Source organism: Lissotriton helveticus, chromosome 5_1 (assembly GCF_964261635.1).
Source record: "Lissotriton helveticus chromosome 5_1, aLisHel1.1, whole genome shotgun sequence".
Lineage (NCBI taxonomy): Eukaryota > Metazoa > Chordata > Amphibia > Caudata > Salamandridae > Lissotriton > Lissotriton helveticus.
The window spans coordinates 993,855,820-993,875,906 of NC_136065.1; positions in this window are offsets into that span (position 1 = coordinate 993,855,820).

The window sequence follows — 20,087 nt, forward strand, 5'->3', positions numbered from 1 at the left end:
CCCCTAGGCCTTGAGTCAAGCAAGAACTGTATACAAGTAGGACCTTGACAGAAATGTGTTCTCATGGTATCTAGGGAACACCCTTCTCATGTTTTTTTCGTCCGAGCACTGTATGCCATGACGAGCTTAGCTCGTCATGAGCATACACGGGGTTAACAGAGTTTTTCAATTACTTTGATGAATTCTGCGGAGTAAATCTCAGCAAATTCCGCCCATTTGTACACCACACCCACATGCACCAGCACATTAAAAAGCACCACAACCACACCCAGCACCTCAACAACACACTCATCCACACACACATATACATTAGAGACAACACCCACAAAACAGAAATGCCCACACTCAACTGAACAACATATACGTAGGAAAAAACACACACCCAAACATGCACAACATACACCAGACCCATACGCACCTGTAATCTCAACAGACACACGCACATCACTCATTGCCACATCCTCTACCACTCAAACCCAACTCGCTCCCAACCACCCTACCTACCTTTCCACGTGAAGATGTACTATTTGCCCTTGCCTTGACCCCTTCCAAGCCAGCCCCATCCTACCCCTCCCAAACGCCAAGCCACCCCTTCCAAATCCCAAGCCACCCCTCCCATACCCTACCCAAGACCAGCCCTCCCAAAGCCAAAACCACCCCTCCCAAAGCCAAAACCACCTCTCCAAATGAAAACCACCCCTCCCAAATCCAACCCCCATAAGACAGATAATTGAGGTGCCTGCTCTATGCCCACTAGATTCCTATTCCTGAGGAGGTTCCCCATGGCAGGTATTTAGGAGGCAAGCTTAGAGCTACAGAACATAAGTTCACTGGACATTAATGGGCTGCCATTTATATCCATTTTTTATTTGAGGAACGTATCTCTTTGGTGTAATAAACCAGCATTTTAATTTCATTAAGTTTTTCCTGACAGTAGTTTTCTTTGACAATCTCTTGACTCCTAGCAATGTTTCTGACTAAATTGTGAAGTACATCTTTTTATTTACCATTATGGCTGGAAAAACAACATTATTGTTTATGTTTACTTTCCTAAAGATATGATTGAATATATGATGGTCATTTGTGTAAGTGCAGCATTTCATCATGATAATGGCCACTTCTACCAACAGATACATGTTTGAAATTATTTTTTGAAGTGTTACTACAGGTGTGCTTTTTTCACCTTGATTACTGATAAGAATAAACCCAGATGTATTACACCTTAAAAAAATAATGTGACTATTGAATTTGGATACAATGTATGACTTGCACTAGACAAGGGAAAATGTTAAATGAATGGATATGTTGAATGATTCAAATTTGGGACTGACATTGATTTTACAGGTAATTAATAAGGTAGAGGTTTAGTGTAATTTCTACATCATGTTACATTGCCCTTATCCCAATGATGTGTAATGCATATATATTACATTTCAAGCTTTTTGACATTTATTGAAACACACCTACATGGTGACTCTTCGTTTATTTGATTGATATCCTTTTTTGTGTATGTGTCCATTTTGTTTAGGGCAGCTTACACGAAATTTAAAAATAGAATGTAATTGTACAGGTGTGTTTTTTTTAATTCCTTAAATGTCAACATTACACACATATGCATTGTACATTGGTATGCTATTGCTTGTAAGAGAGATTTAAAAATGCACAAGTCCAGTGCAAATGTTAACAGACATGTCAAATGTTTACAGGTAAAAGTGGTGCTTACCGTCGATTTTGTCCATGACGGTGCTGATTTTGTTTGTAATCAAGCAGCAGAGGCCAGATCCAATGCAGAAAAGAAAGTGTGAAAGTGAGAAAAGGTGCGTTTATGCCTTATATCCTTCCAAACCGCCAATTCAGGTGTGAAGGTTTTACCACCAGTCCCGCTGGGGGGAAGGCACACGGTGATTGGCCCGGCGGACAAACTGCCTGTCTTCCTTCCAATAGATGCTTTTGCCTATTGCTCCATTGACGCGGGTGAACATACCTGTCGGAATCTGCAGCACTCCAACAGTCTTTCGTCCGTCATCTAAATAGAGCGGGAGGACCGCCTAGTTTGTGAATGGGGAATCTGAAGAAAAGGTTATGGCGGGACTAATACCACAAAGATCTAAATTAGGCCCAAATTAAGGTATTTGTGCTCCAGTTTGTTAGCAGAAATGAACGTTTAAGGATTTCTGCTTACCCCATGTGAAGTGAAGAGGCGGACTCACCAGGGTTTTCCACTCTCACTTCTTCTCTACCTAATGGCATTTGATCAACTGGTGAAAGCCAGCCAATGACATCTGAGTTGTAAGACATTGGGTTTCTGGTTGGTTGGCGTGTCAGCCCTGGTTAAACAGCAACCACAATCCTTATCATTGTATGGCACAAGCAAACCCCAAATTAACCTGTGCTCAACACCCTGGTAGTTTGACACAGGCTTTACTTAAAGACAATGTGTAAAGTATTTGTGCAACACTTCGAACAGTAAAACAATGAAGACAGCACACAAAAGATTTTACACCAGGTTAGAAAAATAATGCTGAATGTAATAAATACAACAAGACCAAAAACCATATATCTGACCAGTAGAAACAGAATTAAGAATTTTTAATGAATTAACTGTAAAATATGGCCTGAATGCATAAATCTCAAACCGAGGCTATCTGGTCGTGCTGGAGAGGCTCAAAATCAAATGTTTAAGCCAACCGCGGTGGAGAGTGGGTTGGATACGGTTTCAGATTAGTCCAGCTGAAGTTTTACCCTCTCAAGAATCCTGTTTGCATTGGAGAGGGTCACAAGGAGCAATGAAAACAACGAAGGCATGGCGTGAAGAGCAGGTCGAGCATTGCAGATGGGTGGGTTGGAGCTTCGTATTAGTGGTCCCCACGGGTGATCGTTGTTTGCTGTGAGGAGAGATGGGCTGGTGGCAGCTCATGCTGGATTTTGGTATGAGTGGCGCAGTCTCTGTGCAAACTGATCTATTTGCAGTCGTAAAGAGACTAAAAGCACTGAGTCACACCAAGGGTCCCGGTCCTGAGGGGGTACAACTTGGGGTTGGGGAGCCTTTTATGTCACTGAGGCTCAGATCGGGAGGCCAGCAGACAAGCCCTTGGAGTCACTGTGGGGCCCTGGGTTCAAGATTAAGTTGCTGGTCCATTTCTTCTTCCCCAGGCACAAGGCCAGCAAGCAGCAAGACAGCACAGCAGGGCAACAGTTATTTAAAGCAGCAATCCAGCAGTGTAGCAGTTCTTACAGCAGCACTGCAATCCTTCTCCCTGTATCCACAAGTCCAGAAGTTTACTGAAGCGTTGGTGTCTGAGGTCTTTATACACACAGTTGTGCCTTTGATGTGAGAAGTTGCTTTTAGAGGCATGCCTTTGAAGTGAACAGATGCCCTGCCTCAACACTAGGGGGTATATGTAGCCCTTTTTGTGGAGACAGGACACAGACTATTCAAGTGTAAGAGGGACTGGGCCCAGCTTCTTCAAGCCATCCTGCCAGTGATTGCCCATCCTGTCCCACCTAAGCTTCCCATTGCATATGGCTGAATAGGAGGAATACACAAAGCCCAACTGCCAGCTGCACCCAGTCATGTGACCGTGAGGCAAGCTGCAGACACCACATGGATATGGCAAGAAAATGACAACTTTCTAAAAGTAGCATTTTGAGAATTGCAATTTAAAATCTGACTTCATCAGAAGTTAAGATTTTAAATTGTGAATCCGCGAATATAATTTGGTTAGTTCTTCCCATTTGGAAATTACACTTATAAAATATAAGAAGGCAACTCCAGTGTTATCCCGAAGGAGAGATAGGCCTTGCAGCAGTGAAAGATCAGGACAAGTAAAACTCAAAAGTACATGTCCTGCTTTTCAAATGTGTTGCACACTGCCCCCTGGGCCTACCACAGGGGTGACATATGTATTAAAAAGGAATGTTGGTGCCTAGGAAAAGGTTTATTTTGCTTGCTCGAAATGGCAGTTTAAACTGCACACATGGGCTCTGCAATGGCAGGCCTGATACATGTTCAAAATGCTAATTAAGTGGATGGCACAAAAAGTGATGGAGGCCACACTGGCATTATTTAATTTACAGGCCCTTGGCACATGTAGTGCCATTTTTGCTAGGGACTTACATGTTAATTAAATATGTCATTTGGGTATAAGCCAATGTTACCATGTTTAGGGGAAGAGCACAAGCACTTTAGCACTGGTAGCAGTGGTAAAGTGTGCAGAGACCTAAGGCTAGCAGAAACTGGAGTTCTGAAGGAAAAAGGTTATGGTGAAACCATCGTCTAACTCTTGGATTAAAGACCTCACATCCAAGGCCTCACGCACAAACTTCGTAGTATTTTGAAAAATTCCTGCTTTGTCTGGCTGACGCTATTTTATCCATTCTGCTTCGAATCTTAGAAATAATCCAGTTTTTAACTATCTTGTGCTGTAAAGTGGGACTACAGTGGGATTCTCTCTGTGTATAAACGTATTTCAGACTTAACTTTCCCTTTATGTGGGTCCTCTTGTAGCACTAAGCAAATTCTTATTCCCTAAAAAATCTTGGGAAACTACAGACAATTCTGACATTTGCAGGGATGTGATATGATTACTGGCTATTGGGTGGGGAATTTCATCAATGTGGAAGGTAAGTTGATTAAGAATTGAATTATAGGGTGATGCCATAATAGAACAAGCTGAAATTAAACTGATGTGGACACTGCAAAATCTCGGGGTATGGAATGAAGCTACCATGTGCCTATATCCATTAGTCGAAGTCGGTGAAGATGCCTACAGTATCAAGTCGACTAATGGGTATTGGACATCGAAGAAGATGTCAAAGTTAAGAAGTAGAGAATGGTGTATATGCAAAATTGGTTTGGAAAGTATTTGCCTTGGTCAGCCTTTTCATAAATGGAAAGACTCCATACATGACATATGCCTAAAATGGAATCAGGAACATTCTGGCTTTACCTTGCGCTCTCCGCTGTATTGGTGCACAAATAGCTGCCATGCGCCGGCGCAGGCACCTTTGCACCATGGTGCAAGGATGCCTGCGTCATGGGGAGATTGTTCTTGCACAGGAAGGGGTAATTTAATGCACACAAACAATCACTACAAGCATTTTTCTCTTTCAATGCATGCTGTAGAATGCAGCACACATTGAAAGAGGAAAAAAAGGAGTAATGAAACCATTTCTCCTTGTTGTGCCTCGCTATGCCACCCCTAGGGTGGCATAGCATACTGACGCATTTCCAGGTTTACGAATCTCGTAAACCTGGAAATTTCTGGTTCCATTGGTGTTGCGTGGGAAGACCCACAGCAACACCCATGGAACACCCCTTCCACGCCAAGTGCCGCATTTAAAGACGCAGGGTGGCTTTTCCTGACCTTGTAAAAATGAGGCAGTGTAATGCGCTGCCGGTGCGTCCCAAAAAGTGACGTAATGGCAGCTCAAGGGGCTTGTAAATCTGCCCCTAGATCTGCTACATTTGAAGTAAAATGTAAAGCAATCACAAACTTTTTTAAACGATGGGCTTTTACCAGTCAGCAACAATGATTCAGCCATTGAAAATCATCCACTAACCCCTGTTACTTCTGGTAGGGATCAGTTTTCCAATATCAGTCTTTAAAGTAATGACTCCCAGAGAGATCATCCCTAGGATCACTGCAGAGGATTCATTAATCGAGTGGAGTTCTTTGATGAAGGACTGGCCAAGACACCCAATTAGGGAAATTCTCTTATGAAATGTTAAACCATTCTGGAGTTCTCCGGCTTGATTTCTTATATAAACTGTGTTTATGATATAGCTGTGTTAAACCAAGGTAGACACACTTACTATATTTTGAATGACATGTTTCTCAACTTTCTGTGATTTCCCAAGCATCATGGTTTTGCTTTGTGCAACACAATTACAGACACATTTGCAAGACTTTGCAAACATTTTCTGAATCGAGATCATCTCAAATTGTCGGCAACACTATTTGGCAAAAAGAGCTCCATTACTCAGCGTGCAAGGCAAGGCTCCTCCACTGCTCTGGATTTCCCCATTGGTGAACCTATCTGACCTTTGATTGGGACTCCAACGGGACCCATGAGAGATAGTGCAGACCAAACATTCTGCCTGCGCTCAAGGGAAGGTTGACCGTGTCCCTCAGGGGTTTTATGCTGTGTGACCACAGCAATTCTGAATGCACAGATATCTCCAGAGGGCCGGCAGTGATCTCAAAATATGGTGGGCGGTAGTCGGACATGGCTGGTGGAGGTAATTCCCTCTGTCACTCGGAAGGATGGACAGACGGCTGCTGGCAATACTCAAAAGGAGGGTGGTCATGTACAAAAAGTCCATTAGCACGCATCGCCTTCTTGTTGAACGTATAGATTAGGTTCGCATTACCCAGCTGGATGAGCACTGAGTCATAACCCTCATTGTTAATATTTGAACTTTGAAGTCCTCAAAATACAGATTTTTGATGAAACCTCATTTATTCTACATACATAATTCTTTTTTCTTCTTCTTTCTTTATGAGTGATGTAGCATTATTACACATGGGTTTTTTCCCAAATATTGTTTTGAGTTCCTATCATTCTAAGTAACTTTGGTGGACGTACACAAGGATCTCAGCAGGAGAGTGATGTGGCAAACAATGAAAATGAGACTCACCCTGGAACCGTGTAACTTCAAACTATATAATAGGATCCCTGGCCATTAACTGTGTAAGGCACAAGGAATGTGCCCTGTTCCCAGCCCGTGCAACTGGCAAGTGTGTCACATAAATATTGACCCAATCGTTATTTGACAATAGGCGCTGGACCAACCACCAGCTATTTCTTCATCTGAACAGAAATATGTTTAGATGAATATGGGACATTTACCCACATATCTAGTGTAATGAGGGGAGTAGCTACCAATTGAGCAGCGGGTGAAGCAACACCGGGGTCTGTGGGTGTTAGAAGCACAATGCACTGAAATGAACGCTGCATTTTACGTTTCAGTCGGTGGATAGGGTGGTGGATTTTACTTGCTTGCACCAGAGACGTAGGGTTCCTAACGCGATCAGACGCCGTCAGAATTAACTCCGATTTATTTTACGAGTTTCCCCTTGATTTCCAGATTTATCTTCCAAGCATAGCATCGAGGTGTTCACCGCCCAATTCCAATTAACCCGAGCAGACCCATAAAACAAGGATAAAGAGGTTTGAATTTGCAAGTTACCGTGTTTTCCGGGGACACCCGACAATGGGGTCCTGGAGGAAGTCTGCCCACTTCAACCACCTGTCCTGATGAAGACCCGCCTTGTAAGGGCCAATTTCCCTACCCACCATAGGGTCGAAACGTAGACTACCTGCCCCTTTTGTGCCAGCTCCTACCCTCAAGCAAGATTAATACAGCTACAATAGAAGACTGGTTTTGGATATTTGTTGGGACTCGTAAGAGCTGTTATGTGTGGCCTCACTATGGGGAACCACCTGAAATATTGTTTAACAAACATATAAAACTGAATTCAACTGTTTGTCACAAAAAGGAAATTTTCTTTCACTTCTCACTGAAACCCCCTCACAGCACTCCCATCCCCTTTCCTTTCGCATTGCGTATGTGGGCACAAATGTGTTGAAAAAAAGAAAAAAAGAAAAAATTGACAATTGTAGTGTATAAACCAGTTATAGGTTTGTCGGTACCTTGGGAATAAAAACATCGTACTGTTTATTTTATGCATTTATTTTGGTTGTTTTTTACTTACATGATTTTGTCTTGAATCTGTTTCCTTCTTTCCAGTCTGGGACCATTCTGTTTATAACGCTCAGCTACCCAGGTCCCATTGACTCTATTGGGTTAACCCTTTTTTCATAACATGCACCAGAGCCACAGCACCGTTTGCATCACTTTTTATATGGGAAACAGTGAGGCACCGGCGACGCAATGGGCTTGTAAATAAGCCCCTCACATTGTAAGTATGCTTGTCTATGTTACAAGAATGGTTATGATGTGGCACTGAGCGTCTGTCTCCCTCCTTTCACCTGCGAATGTCGCAGGGAGTCAACCTGAATCCCTCATAACCTTGTCTACCAGGTTCTTGCCTCCCTCTGCATTAAAGTTCCGGAAGTAACAGTGCTGGGAGCTTCCTGGAGCCTGCTCTGTGATGCTCAGCGTCTAATGGAGATAAATGCCAGCAGCATCTCTCACCAGTAGGCTCTGTACACACTCTGCTTCCACATAAATTAAAGACTCGCATAGCATTTGAAATGCTGTCTTGAAAATACTGCCCCCTAAATTGACTCGCTTTATTTCGATAATCTATTTACCTGCCCTGAGGGCACGCGGAGCATGTTTCTTGGCTCCTAATGCATGTTACCACCAATATATTGTTAATCTATGCTGTTAATCATCCACTCAGCTGAAAGTGATATAATGTCAATGCTCTTGCAGCTATTACCCTGTACAAGAAAGCGGCATTGGCAGTCTTTTGTTTTTTTCCCAGCATTTGTCTCTTGCTTACATTCCAATAGGGATAGCTTTCATCAGGGGCTAGAATATCTGTCAGTTATCTTGGCACTTTGCTCCTGGCTGTTCAGCACTCTGGTAGCCAAATGTGTTCTCCTTAGAATTCAGTTCCTTTTTTTTTTATTTAATAACGAAACGAGTGAACTATTTGATTCCAAATCCGTGAGAATGCGTGCATAATCCTACTTATTTACTTACATAAGAATCCCTGAAAGACCCAGAGGATGGAAGCCTTCCAACTTGGGATCCACAGAATAAAAATACTTTCTCAGCTTTCTGAGTTTCTCCAGCTCTCCTCTCCTTAACTAGCAAGTGCACAAATATTAAGAAAACATTATCTAAATCAGGTATCAATTGGTTATTGCATTATTTGCTGCAAGACATTTGTGTTGTGATAAAATGTTTTCAGTATGCTTGAGCTATCAGATTGTCTGTAGGTGCTGAAGGAGGTAAAAAGAAATAATTGATTTGTTTATTTTGAGGTTTTTTTTCCAATAGAGCTAAATTTCCCAGTGGGCCATGCCAGAGCACCTCACCAACTAGAGGCTAACAGCTTAAAGTTCGCTTTGAAAATGTGCGTATGCGCGCAGTGCATACTTACGAAAATATTTAGGACGTTGGGGGCTTATTTATAAGAGGCTTTTTCTGATGCTCTGGTGGTGCAAACCTCTCAGCCATATCTATGAGCCCACTGGTCACGCAAAGCCACTTTGTGTGGCATTGTATGGCCTCATAGATATGGAGTAAGGCAAGGCAGTGCAAGTCCCTGAGTTGCCTTACTCTGCACCACGGGGGCGTTCCATGGGTGATGCAGTAGATTTTCCCATGCAACACCCATGGATTTTCACGTTGCCCCAGGTTTACTTAATCACCTAAACATGGGGAAGCACCAGCCACGGCCGGTGATAGGTGTAACTGCAGGGCGGTCACGTAGGGAGGGGGAGGGGCAGGGTGGGGGTTGTAATGTATGGATTACGGACTTTAACAGGTAAGTTAACATATAAATTAATAAAACGAATTTCGTTGTGTGCACTGCATCACTAAATGCGATGCAGTGCGCGCAACGAAATTTGTTTTATTTATTTATAGGTTTACTTACCTGTTAAAGTCCGTAATCCATACATTACAACCCCCCACCCTGCCCCTCCCCCTCCCTACGTCACCGCTCTGCAGTTACACCTACCACCGGCCGTGGCTGGGAAGCACCCAAACCTTACTCCACCAGAGAGCAGGCTTAACGAAGAGTGATATTTGTATTTCTCCTTGGGTTTTCCTCTTTTCAAAGAGGAAAATGCCTGTTGAGATTGGTTTTGTGTAGGAAGGTGCCCCTTCCTGTAAAAAAACAATCCTACATGCAAAGCAGACACTCTTGCACCTACGCAGGGGGAAAGGACAGGATTGCATCGTATTTCATAAATATGGTGCATTTCAGTCCTTTCACATTGGTATAGGGCAGCGCTGCACAAAGCCTTGCGGCGCTGCCCTTCGCCAATTACTCATAAATGAGGCCCTTGTTGCTTGTTACAGCCATGGTGCAAAATACACTTCAAGTGCAAATTCCCAAATCGGACAGCATGTGCATAAGTTGCTATTGCCCCTGCCATTTTCGCACACTGTAACAAGCACACCCTGTAACGTGCAATTTACATACCCCGTAATGTCCAGCCATGTAAATTAAAATTTTGTGCAATTTGCCAAAAAATATTCTCTTTATTTTCCTTGTCAAAACCTGTTGGTAAATTGCACAGGACAGGCAGATTTTACACACGGGCAAAAAACACATGTGGAATTAGTGCCTGGGCAAATACAAGGAGCCCTTCAAATTTGTGCCTGAAAAGGAATGATCACCAGCGCTGTAATGAGGCCTTTATTATAATAGTGAAATACTAACAGCAGCCATAATAACATTCTACACATTCCCACAACATTTTGACAAATGCATGATTATCAAGCCCAGCAACTGTTAACTGTGGCAAACAGGCGGGTTTTTTTTACACACGTTTAAGCGTTCATCTGGGAGGGGCTGGCACATACGATGGTTTGCAGATAAAATGCAGATCCACGCTTTCGAATACACCTGTACGTTTTGCTGTAAAGCTGGCAATTGTATTCGAAACCAGCAATTCTCAACAAAAGAGAAGAGAGTTCAGTGCTGATGGCTGGGTATTTGGACCTCCCTGTGCAAACATTAACTGGCTGAGGCGCTCCGGAATGTAATGAGGGAAACAATTCTGGGACCCGGGCCAAGCCCAGAACCATGGCGCCGGGAACCTGGGGATTTGCCTCCCAGTAATAAGAGCCGAGCGGAGCCCAGCACTGCTGCTAGGCTGCAAATGGCGGACTGTGATCCTTGACTTAGCCGAAGGGATTTCAAATGGAGGAAAGCCATGGCAGGACAAAATCTCGAGCACTTTCGGTGTGTTTTCTAAAACGAGCAAAGGAAATAAAAAGGGGTGAAGGGAAGGGAGGCTATTACATTTGATCCAGTTAAGTCACGATTGGAAGCTTTTTAGAACCGGTGGTATTATATTTTGTCCTTTTTTTTTCTCCTGGTGTCACACCACCCAGAAAGCAGAGACGCAACACGGACACTTGAAACCGCTTTCATTCGGCACGAAGGGCACCCCAACATCGCATTATTGACAGGCCGCCTGAAAGAAGTGACAGCTGAAGAAATTGTGCAGTTGAGGCCCAATCCCCAGGAGCGCGAGCGATATACTGATGGTATTAATTCTGTTTGGAATTGTTAAAGTGAGAAAAGGTTATGGGCTCTGAAAGGGGCACGCTTGTTTTTTTTCCTCTGTAACAATGGCGTTCTTGTGTCTTCCCCTGTGTCCTTGGACTGTCATCTCCAACCTTTTGAAACTGTATCTGATTATCCATGTTGCAATTAATCATAATTAAGCAGCCCTGAGATTTGGAGAGGTAGAACGGAGGTGTCTCTCGTTCTGGCGTTTATCCTAAGCAACCTCTTTTTTTAACATTTGGCTGCTCGCTCCCTTGTTCGGAGCCATGCTCACCGGGCTTGAGAGGAAACAAACACAGGCTTCCCTGCATGTTCCTTTCAATCGTTCTGTTTTTTGGAAACCGGGGCCTCTCGCAAGCTCCAGCACACTTGGAACCCCTTCCTCTTCCAAGAGGAAGCAAGTAACAAATTACCCCTCTCGTGCCAAGTGATTTGGATCTACCCTTGCAAACCAGATTTTTTTCAATTTATTACAGGAAAACATTCTATCATTACAGTAAACGCTGGCACCCCGTCTAGGGCACAATGAATAGCATTCTACCCACTCCGCCCACAGCGAGCTGTTTAAAGGCTCAGTCAGCCCAAAAATGCGGTGTTATGAAAATGTTTTATATATTTTCTAATTAAAACACTGAGCTGGCATGAGACTCGCTCTAACAGATGTAACTTGAGACAGGCTTTTCTGTACCAAGGGTCAGGCCAGAAAACAATGAGTTCTTTAATTTCTCCTTTTCTACTCGTATTTCTCTTTGCACATGGGTCCAATTTGTCCAGTTTATGATTAGGTTTAAGTAAGTTGATGTGTTATTTATTTAGGACCACTGCCATTTTCAAATATTCCCACAGCCCATGGAATCCACATTCAAATGCAGTCACTGTGCCTTTCCCTACACATGTTAGAGGTATCGTTTAACCTTTTTTTTTTTTTTTTTTTTTTTACCAAAGAAGCATTTCACAAGTAAATTCTGTGACTCTAAAGGAAATTGCAAAATTGTTAAAAGGGCACGTTGCGAAAACTAGGACAACATTTTTTTTCTGTTCTTAGCTGTTTCGCTTGCACATATTTGTGTCCCTGACAAAAACAGCACCTAAGAAGCCAAAATGGAGATAGGAATTTTTGTTTTGTTGTACATATATTTCCATGGATTTCAGCTGGAGTTTACAATGCTCTTAGACATACTTGGCGCATAAGCGTTGGCTTTCAATGCACAAAGTATAAAGGCCCTAGTATAAATGATTATTGGGGTGCACCACTTCCTTCTCTCAGTGGATTATCCCTATTACCATTTTCCTAAGTAAACCTGCTATATATGTTTGTGAAATAAACCAGAATTGCGTATAGACGTTAGTTTGATGAAAATTCAAGTTTTTTAAAACTCTAATAAGAGCTGAGACCAGTTTATTCTCCTCCCCATGGCTATCCGGACTCTTACTCTTTCAAAGCTTTGTCATCTTTATGGAACATATTTGATCACTGGTCATCTCTGGGTACTCAACACGCTGTCATGGTAGTGGGTGGTCCCACCGATGCGCTAAATTATATAGGTATCATTGGACCCGGAGAGAGGGAGGCCTGGGGTCAATGGGTCCGGGAGCCCTACTGATGTCATGCCTCTAGTGTCCTAGGGCACTGTACAATTGAAGAGAGTCTTGCACCTCAACACATTCAGGACAACATTCTGAGTGTGATTTGGTGTCTTCACTGAAATGGATGTCCTTAGCAGGGATGCCCTGCTATAGACACGTCTTCTGAGACTTCAGCACTGGGGCATGACAGTGTTAGATGTACCTTATGGCACACAAATAGCACACTGAAAAGACTATCTTAGGGTTTCTTCTTTACAAATTTGAACCCTCTGGAAACGTTGACACAGATACCAGAACAACCACAACTTCACCTGACTGAAGTCATCCCTGTAACATCCTTTGCACTCATTTGAAAACATCTCTGCCTCCTGTGTAGACTGACCATCTCTGATTCCCCTCGTTGTGGTGTACAGGCAGACAGCATCCTGTTACCCTGGTAGCTAAGCTGGTTAGTCCTTAGTATTATTATTATTTGCACATCTTTCTATTTTAGTCATTATTATTATAATTTGAATGTCTTTCTTTTATGTACATCACCCGTCAGGCACTGCATCCCGCAACCCGGCCACTGATTTTTGGTGGTCATTCTGCACTATATGAAAGCACTTCTCACAAACCTCAAAGTAAAAAGCAGCATCCTTGCAGCCATACCCCCTGAACGGTTTTGTTATGTAAGTGGATGAGCGCTTCAGTACCCCCAGAAGAGGTACTTAACGCTACATAATTGCTACAATGTAATGCAAAACTGGAACTTAGAAAATACTTTTCTCCTAAAGGGCAGACTTGAGAGGCAAAGTCCCAAAGACTGGACAAACCTACGCCCCTGCCATCAATATATTTCTGCTAAAATATAAGCATGTTTAAAGTTACTAGAATGCTGGGCTCAGTGTACTTCAACTTCAAAATACCAAATAATGGCAGGTTATGGGTGACCTCTCTGTAATGTTGTGGGTCAGCAGTGTGTAGCAAATTGTGAAAAAATGGATAGGCTAGGCCAAGTTTCTGCAGCCATCCTTAAAGGGGTAGTGTTAGAAATTGGGTCTCTGGTTGGCACAGGTTTTAACCCTGTCCAAGACAGGACCACAGTCCTCATCAGGGTAAGTCATATCCACAAACTAAATTACCCTGTGCTCACCCTCTGGTACCTTGGCACAGAGCAGTCAGGCTTAACTTAAGAGGCAATGTGTAAAGTATTTGTGCGACATTTACATTACAGTAACACAGTGGAAACACCACAACAATTCCACAGAAGTTTAGAAAAATAAAGATTAGGTATTTGAATAAAACAAGACCAAAACAACAAAAATCCAATCAGTAGAAGTCGGGATATGAATTTTTAAAGATTATATCCCAAAACAGATCTTAGAAGTCGAAAGCGCTATAAGGTTACTTGAGGTTGCGCTAGACTGTGGTAAATCCGAAGGTTAGGCTGACTGCAATAGATTGCCGGCAGGCAATCTATCCCATGCAGGACCCACACAAAAAGTACCTTGTACAGAGCAAGCATCAGTATCGAAGACTTCACTGCATCGGTTCTGATCCATGCAGTTGGGTCAATGCGTCAAAGTCGAGCCTCGCAGTCAGTGTCAAAGGATCGGTGCTGCATCAACATCAAGCCTCTCAGTCGGTGTCGGCGCTTGCTCATTGTCGAACCTCGCAGTTGGGACCCGTGACGTAGTTAAATTGGCACTGCATCAGCATTGGAAGGCACTGCATCAGTTACAATTGAGGCAAAGGTGTCACTGCATTGATTTTTATAAAAACAGCTGAAGAACCCATATCCGAGGCCCAGAACTGGAGAGGGCACCTCAGGCAGGGGTAGGGCTCACAGGTAACAGAGACCAGCAGCACAAACAGAGTTGCAAGAATTCTTCAGTGTCCCTAAGACTTCAAGAAAACAGGAGGCATTTCAGCAAACCCTTGGAGAAGCTTGAGTTGAAGGATGTAGAGAGCGAGTCCAGTCCCTTCCACTTCCAGGAAAGAAGCAACAGGAGCAGGCCAACACACCTGAGCAGGTAGCAAAGTGGCAGTCCTCCTACAGCACAACAATCAGCAGGCATGAGGCCAGTATGCAATGCTGGTAGCAAAGTTGCAGTTTCTCCTACAGCACAACAGCTCTTCTTCCGGCAGAATGTCCTTGGTTCCAGCAAAGGTCTGAATTGGTGGTGTCAGGGGTCCAGTACTTATACCCAAATATGACTTTGAAGTGAGGGAGACTTCAAAGAGGTCTTTGAAGATCACACGGTTCTTGCCTTTCCTGCCCTTACTCTAGACTCACTAGAGGGGGTATACAACCCTTCATGTAAGGACAGGCTCAGCCTGGTGCATGTGTCAGCTCCGCCCTCCTAATCTACTTCTGGAAAGCCCATCAGCCTGATGATGGACCATAAGCATGCAAATGTCACACCCCAGTTACATATGTGTGTGACGGTCTAGAAAGAAGGGACAAAGCTCACCTGTCCCTCTACCCAGATGTGTAGTCAGAGGTAAACTGAGGCATAGAATGGTTAAAGTAAGAAAATGCCAACTTTCTAAACGTTCAGGTAATGATGCCTAAAATGGATTATTTTTTAAATCAATATCAATACAAAATTTAACACAATAAATTATCATTAAGCCCCAATTGGTGGCTTAATGCAAACAAATGTTTAGAAATGTATTAGTTCATTAAAAAATGAATCAATCATAAAACTGAAATGTATTCAGTCAAGGAAACAATAATACAGGGGTGTATACTTCAAAAAATAGACTTTATAAGGAATATTATATTATATACAAAGGTACATAATACTATTCACAAAAAGGCAAAAATAATTGAAATGAACATTTTTCTGTAATCGATTTGTGAGGATAACTGGCAAGCCATAGGCACCTCTCCGACTAAGTGGACAACTGAGACCTCAGTAAGTACGGGCGTCTCGGTTTGATGAAAAAAGGACCTGTTGTGAGTGGTTGCCACACTAGTGATCATATTTTAATTAATTTTAATTTTTGAGGTGCGCCACAAACAGTGTTGTTTGCTGCCATCTAACATGATTTTGGATCTCACGATTAGGCTCTCAATTTATCAGGGTCATCAGTACACAAAAGAACTTATGTCCTGAAGATGGTCTTCACAGATGTCTTCACTACAAATACCGAAACGTCGACAATCTGACCCATTTTCTTTGTCATTAATGTCTCAGAAAAAGTTCATTGTATAGTTAATGATGTGAAATGGGTTTTGGTAAAAGTATTCATGACAGAAAAATATTAATTTCTGTTATTTTTACCTTTTTCTGAATAGTATTATGTACCCATTCATCTATCTATATAAAAACAAATGTACGTCTGTCTGTTTGTCTGTCTGTTTGTTTGTCCTTTATGCATTACTACACCATTCATCCGATCGCCATGAAACTTTGGGAAGTTGTTGAGTACACTCCCGCAAAGGTCTCTGGTATAAACATTTTTTTAATATCGAAGCAAGATTAGAAGCTGTTTGAATACAAACTGATCAAGCCCGTTCTTCTCAAACGAACGACCATCGAGAATCGCTCCGAAGGTGAATTCCTCTAATGTAACCCGGCCCTCCTCGAGCGCAGCTATGCGCCCTGAGGGGGCCGGAGAAGCTGCCGAAACATGTCCAATGAGTCTACGTTGTGCCGAGACGGAGTGTTGGCGAGACGGTGCGGGATCGGGAATTAACCTGAGTCGTGATGGGGGCGCAAGGTATGAGCGTTTAAGCGCTGTGCTCTCGCATTCAAAAGTATACCAAACGCGATGAGGCCTAATATGGTTCGAAATAGAACCAGAGGGGAAGTAGTCTAGGGTGAAAGACACAGGGGCCAATATCGAGTGCGAGACACAAGTAGCATTAGAAATCATACACAAACCAGAGAAAAAGTTAAAATGTCACCTTAAAAGGCCATTCTGAGGTATTCAAACGATATAGGCCAATCCCAGAAAACATAGGAAACTGAGATAATTATCTTTCTGAGCAGCAGCAGCATTCCTTTCTTCTGAGATCGCAGCAACGCGCGACGGGTAAGCTAGTATAATATAATTTTCTATATAAAGTCTATTTTTAGACGTATACACCCCGGTGCAGGCCCACTAGTAGCATTTAATTTACAGGCCCTATGCACATATGCTGCACTTTACAAGGGACTTATAAGTAAATTAAATATGCCAATTAAGGATAAGCCAGTGTTACCCATTTTGAGCAGAGAGCACATGCACTTTAGCACTGGTTAGCAATGGTGAGGTGCCCAGACCCCTAAAGCCAACAAAACGTAGGTCAGAAAAAAGGGAGGAAGAAGGCAAAAAGTTTGGGTGTGACCCTGCAGAAAGGGCCAGGCCCAACAGGTAGCATGTCGTATGATCTTCCAGGTTAGCAGGCCTCAACATAGTTTCAGCTTCTAATACCAGCAGAAGCAGATTGTGGGTCATATCCCACAATAAGAAGAGTTCGCAAGATGGAACCAGTTGCCTTGCCTGTGGCAAGGCTAGCCTGACACATTGTGAATAGCCTAAATTGTGGTTGGGGCAGTTTGAGTTTTTCCTGGCTTGTTAAGCTCAGTGGACTTTCCTCTTCTAATACTAATAAAGGCAGATTGAGGGTCAATTCTTTGCAATGGCAAGGGTCAGTAGGATGGGGTCCAGTGACCATTAATCAGGAAGGGTGGTCCGAGACATTGTGAACAGCCTGAAAGTAGTAGGCGGTAGTTAGATGTTTTCTGGCTGGCAGGTTTCATAATTCTCTCAACTTCTAATGCCAACAAAGGCAGATTGTATGTTATATATCATTGCAGTGGGAAGGATGGGACTAATTGCCATGGATTCAGCAAGGTTGACCTGAAACTTTATGACTAGACTTAATGTGGTGGGGGGGGGTTGTTTGATTTTTACTCGCTAGAGGGCTCAACCTACTTTCATCTTTGTATCCCTAAAATGGCAGACTTTGGATAATTTATTTGCAATGGCAAGGGTTAGCAGGATAGGGTCTTGTGCCCATGAATCAGCAAGGCTAGCTTGAGACATTGTAACCAGCCTTTAAGTGGTAGGACATAGTTTGAAATTTCATGGCTAGCAGGGCTGGTATACCTTCATCTTCTAATGTTGATAAAGGCAGTTTGCAGGTGAATTAGTCTCAATGGGACCAATTGCCTAGATTTCAGCAAGCCTAGCCTGAAACATTGTAGCCAGCCCTAATGTGGTAGGGGGTAGTTCGATTTTTCTTGGCAATGCAGGATGAGTGTACTTTTGTAGTGTAGTTCCTATATTCCCAATACGCTCTGCGCAGTGGACTAACATATCCTATAGATTTGACATAGGACTTATGTCTACTAGGTCTCTATCTAATGTATTAGACTTAATTGTGAGTGACAGCTAGCTCAGAGGTCACTAGAAACTTTCTTGAATAAACAAGAAGGGATTCGTTTTTGACAACCGCATAAACATGACAACTTTGTTTCCCCAAGAATAAAACTGATTTTCAGAGTCGTGAAAACAATAGATAGATATTTTACTCAGTCAATCGTGCATGCTTCGTTTCATCAGAGGTGCAGAGAAATAGAGAGAAGGCCGTTTTCAATAAAAGAGTTTTATTGAACAGTCTTCTTTCTCATGCAAGTAAAGTGAACTGCTACAATCGTAATACTGGTTGCAAAGTATAATGCGTACAGTAAAAAGAGTATTATAAAGTAATACTGTAAAAGCATTGTATGGTTTCTAGACCATAGATAAATACATACATAAATTACAAAGGCTAAAAGTACTCAACTGGTGCTTCTAAAATACGCCTACCCCAATGTACCTAACCTAAGTCTAGTACGAGGGGAGAAGTAAGTACTTCTCCCCTCGTACTAGACTAGGTTTAGTTTGTCTTTGCCAAGAATCTAACCAAGATTTCTCTTAGGATCTAATCAGCTCCGTACCTTTGTTTTAGAATGAAGGAGGTCTGGTATCTCGGTCTCGGGACTCGATTTTCCAACACCTCGCGAGGGGAGCTTGGATACACTGGAGCTGGATTCTCAGTGAGAGAAAGGACAGCTTCTCTGTCAGTGCATCAGCTGGAGGGTCGGCTTCCTTTGGAATTTGCTGTAGCGAGCTGCGTCGGGCAAGTAGATAGTCGAGCTGCTCCGAACCATCGTGTATTGCTAGGGCAAGTGTAGGCATATTTATACCTTGAAGGTGCCTAGTTTGACGTAAAGTCGGACATAATAACGTCATCAAAGAACCCCAAGGGAATGGTAGTTCTTTGAAAACTCCATGATTACTAGGACAAATCAATATTCAAGCAAGGGAATGTCCCTGACTGCTGAAGCCGAGTTTTCCAAGAAATCGTTGTGGCTTTTTGGAACTAGTGGAAGTAGCCATGCCTGTATTTGGACAGGATGGGTTATGTCTAAATATGTGTATAATTTCTATGCCTATATAAGGGCAATGTGAATTATAGCTATATAAGGGCATGAATCAGTAAATTATGCTTGGATTCTAAAAAATGCTACACAACACCCACTCCACTTTATTATGTTCGATATTACTAAATTCTAAGCATTTTAAACATATCTAAAGCATGATGTGTAAAAATCCCTCCCAAAAAACATAAAATGCATTCGAAATGGTTGTACACAAAAAAATGAGCATTTGTGCCCTACGCATTTTAAAAAACAATATTTTCATTCAAAGCATGTAGTGTGACATTGAAAAATGCTTATCAGAATGAGTCATGAAATAACATTTATGAAATGGCTCTTAACTTCAGAAGAAAGGTCGAGACCATTCCACAACAGAACATATATACTGTTTAGGTTGTGGACAAGGTTAAATATTCTCATTTGGAAGTGTTTCAAATAATTCTTGTTCTCTAAGAATAGTTCTACTTTAAGCAGATTACTTTGTGCCCCCAAAAAAGTTCACTTTTGGAAAAAGTCAAATCGCAGAAAAATAGAGTTCTAAAGTTGGAAGTTTTGTTTTTGGAAAGTGAAGGTCGAATACAGAGTTCCAAAGAACACAGTGTGCTAACTTCAAAAGTTACTCTAGTTTTTGAAGAAAACATTAAATCTTCTAAGCTGGCAAAGAGATCGTCTACCACAGTAGGTGAAAGTTGGACCACTTCATTAAGTAAACCAATAGAACAACAATGTGAAGCATCGCCATCAGCGTTAGTCGCATTAGCAATGTTCGTTGGCGATGGAGATGGTACTTGTGTACCTTTCGATCCACGTATCTCACCGTCAGCAGATTGCGTCTGTGAGATTTCAATGAATGCCGTCATCAGGATTGGTAGCC